We start from the raw sequence: 7,930 nt of genomic DNA on the forward strand, positions 1-7,930 counted from the left end.
CTCACAGAAAGCAAATAACAGCGTAGACAAACCAAAATAAGTATATTTAGTTTAGCATAACTGTCAATTACAGAATATATCAGGAGATGAAACAATATTAGCACGCTCCTACTGTATTAACATTTTGTCAATTTCGAAAAAGATCGATAAACATGAATTACTGCTGACACTTCCATCATATTATGCTTATGACATTTCGGCATAAGAAACGTCGTTGATTTTGGAAAAAAAAACTTGGCGTTGGTCGATAATACAATTGATTTCAACGTTTCGCCTCAGTATTAATAGATTATAATTTTCAACAGGTGTGCGAAAGTATGTAAATTTGGTCATTTATGATATACATCAATACAAAAGAAAAATCCTTATAGTTCAAATTTAAATTAAAAGCTATTTTTATTTGCCTTTTCCAGAAATCAAGTATGTGACAGGGTTTAAAATACTGTAGATTGCCTACCGTGACAGACAATATGCTGTCAGTCATTGTATCGACCCAGTTGATGCAATATATGTTGGGCGATTAAGATATTATTTTGGTTGTGTTTGAACATCAAAGATTTTGCCGCCTGGGAAATAAAGACCTTGACAAATTGGCTTGGTTGACATGTGATGAAACGGATTAAAGTGCTGGTAGCCAGGCTATTGTGTGACAACTACAATGGCCATGTAAATATCTTAATCCTTAATTTTAATTATGGCAAAATTCCATACATTTTACACTTTCAATGTACGATTGTGCCATTTTTTAAATTGATTATTCAAATGTCTTCAATCAAGTACAGCTTTTTAATATCTACACTAAACCAAATTATGTTGCCCTACAAGCGTGGTTTAACGTTTAACTTAATTGTAAAGTTCAAAAATGGTCATCTTCCTCCAGACTTTGTCTAAACCTAAAGCCCGTAACAGTTGCGGGCTCCCCATCAAAACTAGGGTATAGGGACGTACTACTTGCTCAGTCATTGAACCTTAAGCTACAAGTATATTCCGTTTCTTCATTACAGCGCCATCTTTGTCTCGTGTTAAACGAACTCGACACGGTGACACTGCGTACTTTCTTCAGGTTTTTATAGGCATCCAGGTAAGCCCATACGGCATACACGGCCGAGTGTTGCCATGTAACACCTGCGCGACAGGCAAAATTAAGAGTAGCAAAGTTTTACGAAACACACCAAGGTTAAAATTTAATGATCCTTCTACATTCGGTTTGTTTACGTTTTGACGCTGTCTTTTGAAATATAGATCAGCGCTTCTTTACCGTTGTGCGTGTAAGGCTGCCAAGTGCGTCGCGGACAAAGGGAAAACGTATTCACAAATACTGGATATATGTTTTTTAGCATTTTTTTATTTTTATTGTCGGCAATGTAGGCTAATAAAAACTTATAAGAAATGGCGTTATACCAAAATAAAATCGCGCTCGCTTCGCTCGCCCGGTGTGCCCGGACTTTAAAAGGTTGACAAACACTCAACTAGATTAACTAATGTTATTTCGTTTCCTCAAAGTAGTTTTATTACACTTTTCATTAGTAGTATGGATGACGATGTGTGGACTCGGATTTTAAACCAAACAAACGCATTTTATTCGCGCTTTGCGCCAATACTTTATTACTGCCTCCTTAAATGTAATTAAACACGTTTTTAGGCGCAAAAAAGATCCGAGGTCCGCCTGATTCACGGTAGTTTTAACATTTTAATAACATGATTCTTAGTTACATTTTGTGCGGCCCGCAGAGACGTTTCTGAGGTTTGTTTTGGCCCGCGACTACAAAAAGGTTGCCGACCCCTGCCATAGACTGTTTCGTATTAATTTGTGACACCTTAAATGCTAGTATTAGTTTGAATCCCTTGCTTTGTCACACACGTTAGAAAAACATGATTGAGTTATATAGCTTCTAATGGACAACTTAAGTATATAAGGAAATCGCTTCAGCAATTTTAGCTCACTTAAATAACAAATTCGGCCCAACTTGTGACGATATTTTGTAAGACTGGCTGCATATAACAATTCCCTTTTTGGTTGAGCTATGTTTGTGGCGATCGTTAAAGTCCTTCTTAACTTAACAAGCTTTCAGGCATCACGTTAAAATATAGGCGAGGTTTCCCCAGTTCAGTTGCATTTCGTCATTTTGCATCGTCCTATCTCCCTCCCGCGCTTTCGCGCATCCCATTTCACACGTTCTCGCCAGATCAGATCCTTGTCTTATCGGCGAACAGCAGCTTTCTTTTGAAATACCACCGCATAGCGCGATAACTGCCAACCGCGTTACACAAATGCACTTGGACTATAGCAAGATCGAATCTCGCAGCACTTTCCTACTGATCGCAGCGTCACGTTCCAAGCACGGGTCTTATAAATTTTCGACGATTTTCCGGATTCCAACACGAGCGGTTGGGCGCTGAATCGCGATTCCGGCTACGAAAAGGTCGTTCTGTTCGCGAACGAGTAAATAATTGGTCGGCTGCAATTATCCACCTTCTGCAGACCACGTGCGCTTCGTGGTGTGTCCTATAATGGAAATTTGCATTTGTTTGTTTGGCTCGCCTAGATTATTTTGGCCCGGTTCTCCGAATCCAATAAAAAAAACGTCATAAGGTATAATCTATGCACAGTGGAGCCAAACGCTGAAAGCCTTTTGCCTGCTTGGCAGCCATGAGCATTATGCGGCGGCTTGGGTACCTGTCCTATATTTGGAAACGCCTGGTTCGTTGAATTAGCAATATACATAGGTATTCGAAAGCGAAGCCCGGGCGTAATGTCTCGCATAAATTATACAACAACATTGTAAACAACTCTAACGTTTTAAGCATTTATTACATTAGCGAGCATTAAATGCGTCAAGTGGCCACAACTTGGTGTCTTTTGGTGCCCCGACGCCACCACAACAACGATCGCCGAGTTGAAACGATGATATTTTTCAGCGAAAACTATCACAACAGCGCAGAACGCGTCAATACAAGATTATACGTCTTTTCGAAACCTGGTAAGTGAAAAGCACTGAGGAAGAAAAAAGAGACTAAGCGACCGGGCTTGCGATTGAATGGCGACAGTCAGTAACGCCTAACAGCTTTAAAAAAACAAAACGTATACAGAATTATTAATGAGGTTCCGGGGTGTTGGGCGGTTTGCTCTGTTGGATGTTGTCCGGTAAAACATATAATGAACCAAGTGTAGCTTTTTGTTTTCATTTACACAATTGCGATTTGGTGGTGAAGACATAGGGGTGAATGTGATTGTATACGACGTATTTTAGCACAATATATTTCTTATTTTTTAATAAAAAACAAACAAAAAATTAGTATTTACGTATATTTTACTAATGTGTTCCGAAATCGTTTACCTTTAACGAAAAAATAAAAACCTACATGTGTATTCTTCTAAACGATAAAAAAGAATTTAATCTAGTGATTTTCGTTAATTTTCGCACATTTTAAAACATGCTTTGGATAGACGCAACGCCGCTGATGAACAAACGCAAAGGTTTTCTTCAGAAGGCTAAAAACAGTCATTTTAATAAAAATAAATCTTTTGGGAAAACCAGGTTGTGTTGAACTGGCAAGGCAAAGAACGAATGACACGCAAATGCACGTTTCAAACGCTACTTTTTTAACGACAAGCGGCGTTTTGTATAGGGTGCATCCGCGGAAACCGTTTGACGAATAAACATTTAAACCGAAAAAAAAACGACGCGACACCTCGCACTCGGCAACCCTTACAAGGTAAACAACGCAGCATCGAGTGACCCATTTGCCTACGTCACTGGCGGTACTTTGGCCCGTTACTTGGTCAACTTAGGGAAGATGCGTTAAACCGGTCGCGAAGCGGTCAGACCTACGGGGTAGCTTTCGCACTTCCGAGAAACGTCTTCTACGCGCGTGACCGAAAAACTGATTGATTTACTGTTTTGCTAAAAGGTGATAATTTCTCGCTTCGTCGAGTGTGTTAATGGAGTTCTCGGCTGCAAGAAGCCTAATGTTTCCCAGAGCCTTTTATGCAGTATTGTAGTTTATTTAAGTAACGTTTTGCGGTCGTTTATTAATGAAGGTCGTTAATAGATTTTGGTTGTTTTCTTGGCGTTGATAATGTACATTTTTTGCGTCCAACGATAATTTTAAATATATATTTTTTGACATAGATTGTACTGTATGTATATATTAGGCATCCCCAAAATTGTTAACAACGCATTTTATCTGTGCAAGCGGAAATATTAGGCTAAAAAAATCTCGAAATGTTTCATGATAATACGTGTTCAAAGCACCAGGTAGCATAATAAACCAGCAGGGTTGCTCTTTATTATTAAAATATTATTTAACCAATAATATGCAGTATTTTTCTTGCTTCATAATGATTGTGACTAAGTCAGGGAAGTGCTATTTTTTAACCGAATAAATGTTTTGTATATAAGAAATTGTAAAATTTTCATTTAGTTAATTAAAATAATAATGATATGGACATACAAAAACGAGAACATTTTGAGTCCTATATACGTTCGGATATCGTAAAATAATTTTATGTAAAACAAACTACATTTAGCAACAGACTGGAAAAATAATTGTGCTGTTTTTAAAGAGCAATATTCGTTTTATCAAATCAAGTTTATATTATTAATTTTACTGTTATGGCTAAATCTCTTTAGTCACTTTTTATGCTTCCCACTGAATTACAAAATGTGAAAATTGAATGCTTTGATGCCGCAGACAACTGGAAAGGCTTATTTTGCCACGGAATATTATATTTTTAAATCTGTATAAGTCGTTCAAATAAAGTCGTCTTTCACGATAGTGGTTGTGAAAAATAAAATATTGGGTTCCATTTACAAACTGCTTAACGCACAAACTTATTTTCAAGCGTTATACAAAAATATCACGTTTGCGTTCTGCATTGGTGTTTATTTGCCCCTATAGAGTTTTTAACTAAAATGAATGGCAAAAAGTGTTTAGTTTTGGGGGTGTATGACAATTACATGTAAATACAAAACGAACACCATTTTAGGGTAAAAAATATTGACAACAGTATAGTTTTTGTCATCGAGGAAAAAGCGTATACTTATACAGTTTAATATTTTTCGGAGAATGCCCTAAAATTCTACTAGTCGGCTGCTGGTGAAAAATCTAGCCCCGGTGAGGACCACCACTTTTTGTTTGAACGGGCAGATTTATCGGTGACTTTCCTGTCAGCAGGTTGGTGATGCAGCACCGCGACAGGTAATAGTCCGCGTCAAAGGCGCTTTAGGAAAGTAAACGACTTACAGGGTAGGCGTTGACTGACTCGCACGAGAGAAGGCCATCTGAACAACAAACCTTAGAGACCAAAACTGCAATTGAATTAAAGAAAATCGCTGAGGTTAGGGTACAAGTGTACACGCTGCGGTTGTCAATGTCCGTTTGCACCAGTGGAGCATCGGCCCAATGTCCGACGTCAATTGGCCCGTTGCTCGAAAAGCAAACAAAATCGTAGAGGAGTACGTGTTGATCGCGTTTGCGCAATGCAACGACCTCGCTTGCGACAGATTCGGCATTAAAACTTATGGCTGCGCTAATTTGATTAACCTTTGGAACGGGTGCGCTCGCTTATTTCGTTAGTGCAGAGGCATGTTGCTTTGATTGGCATCGATCCAAGCGGGTCAGTTGCTGAACGAACGTTGATTAACCTGACGCCGGTTTACAGCTTTTCGAGGTCTCCAAGGGCCGATGATCGGCTTATCGCCGCTTGGATAAATTCTATCAATTTACACCGAAAGGGAGCTGAACAAAACTCACGCCAGGCCGTCCGTCGGTGAACAACCATTTCGTGGTTAAAATTTCTATGATTAATTCTTCTTATTCGATCAACAAAAACAAAAAAGCAAAAGCACTCTGTGTCTATCGACGCTCTTTCGTTGGAAATTCTAGAGCAGACCATGTCGGTTTTTGCTGGTCTAATTTGATGGCCTTCTTGTGGCACGTCAATAGGTCAGGCACCGACGCTAATGGTCGACGCTAATAAAACTAAAAGGACTGCTTCTGTAACCTCAAGGTGTCTTTTTAGAAAAAATAGCGGTTTTAAAAATCAAGATAGCCCTGGTCCAATTTTGACACAACAGCACAATTGATCTTTAGCCATTTCCAACGTCACACTCGTACAAGAACTGTTATTCAATGATGCTTTATACCATAGGTAACAGGAATTGAGTTTATTTAAGGTGGCATATGGCTGACAGGATGTTTTGACAAACACGGTCCACATATTCAGCCACTGTCATTCGTCTCTCAAAAAAAACAAAATGTTGTTCGATTTTGGCATACACAAAAAATAGGACAAAATATTTCTTGCAAAACAGCCACCTATAGCGTTTCTTTAATTTCGGCAGCATTCAATCACCTTAAAATACAATTGCTTTCAGTTTCAGAAAAATACTTAGCATCACGTGCTTGTGATGTCAAAACATTTTAAAATCCTTTTCACTTTCCCACTTCACGAGCCGCTTGGGGGTTTGTTAAGAGGCGATCGAACACTCTGACACAACTGGCAATTTGAGATGGGAGATGTTAGTTCGCACAAGGCGATTGATTTAACGCCGATTTCGACAGGATTAAACTGGGATTCCTTTTTGTTTATTTCGATGCACCACTTTAGGATGTTTTCTTGCCCGGGGCTTTGCTAATTGAAAAAAGGTCAAAATCGATTACATGTGTTTTAAGCCAGAAAAGCCCGTTTGGATTAAAACAAAATGAAAAATTTAATAGAACAATTGGCGTTTTTAATGCTTGTTGTGGACATTTGAATGGCAGTAAACAATTTGCACAGTTTTTACCTGCGAAAAAAACTTCTTATTTTTATTTTAGACTAAGTGTTTGCACTGACAATAATGGCAAAACCTCAACTGCAAGAAATTGGGATAGGCTACAGTTCGAAACTAATTGTAAATGCATCAATTTAACAAAGCGGGCGAAAGAGTTTGGCAATACATGGTAACCAGCAATTTTTTTTAATTGCTAAAATGGTTAGCCTTCGAAGCTCAACCATACCGGTATTGATCTGCTTATCCCTAGTAACTTCCCGTCGTCACCATTTGACCAGCCCCTGGTTACGCTAGGACGGTGTGCCGCGGCGTACAAAGAAGGCAACTCGTAGTAGGTTGTTTGATGGTGATTACAACGAAAAGCATCCGCGCTCAGTCGAAGCGCCTGCTAAGCCGACGTTGGTGTGCTTTTATGTCGTCGTTTTTAATCGAACTCAAAATTTTCTCGTGCATAAACTTAGCGCTATGACTATGATCCATGGTGGCCAGGTGTTAATTTAAATGTGTGTATTACTTCGGGGAATAATAAATCAGCGGCGTATGTGCGCACCTCAGACAGGCGCCAGTGGGATATGGCGTAAGCGCAACTGCGTCGGAGTGTTGACTTTTGTTTATAAACAGATCGCTGTCTACAAGGCTTAATTAGCGGTCCGTGTAGTGTTTTGCCAGCCTTTGTGAAAGTTCAGTACATTTTATCAGCTACCACGGCGTAATATTTGAACAGCGAGTAATTGTTCGAAAACTGCTAGTTCGGCATTTTGCCCGATTGCACAGTGTGGTGTCAAGAGTCAATTGTTTCCACTTTGCATTGCCGAAGCGGATATGGAGTAAGCCAGGCTCGCGCCTCGTAGCAGTAGTGCGCATATACAAAACAGCTTTGTCACATTGAGACTTCAGCTAGAAATAGACAACTATTTATCTCGCGTTATTAAAACTTTAACACTCGCTTTTTATCTAAAAAATACAAAAATGCGATATTGCTTTAGGCCATAAACCTTGTCCGCTTTGTGATGTCAGCATTTTTATCGCCATTGCTTTGTTTATTGTTAGGACAAATAAGGTATATCACGACGACACTAATCTGACACACTATGACTTGCGATATTTACTATATTAATATTATGGCTTAACAGCCGTTAGTACCACAGAGA

The sequence above is a fragment of the Ascidiella aspersa genome, chromosome 3 (genome assembly GCF_963924565.1).
Source record: "Ascidiella aspersa chromosome 3, kaAscAspe10.2, whole genome shotgun sequence".
In the NCBI taxonomy this organism is placed as follows: Eukaryota; Metazoa; Chordata; class Ascidiacea; order Phlebobranchia; family Ascidiidae; genus Ascidiella; species Ascidiella aspersa.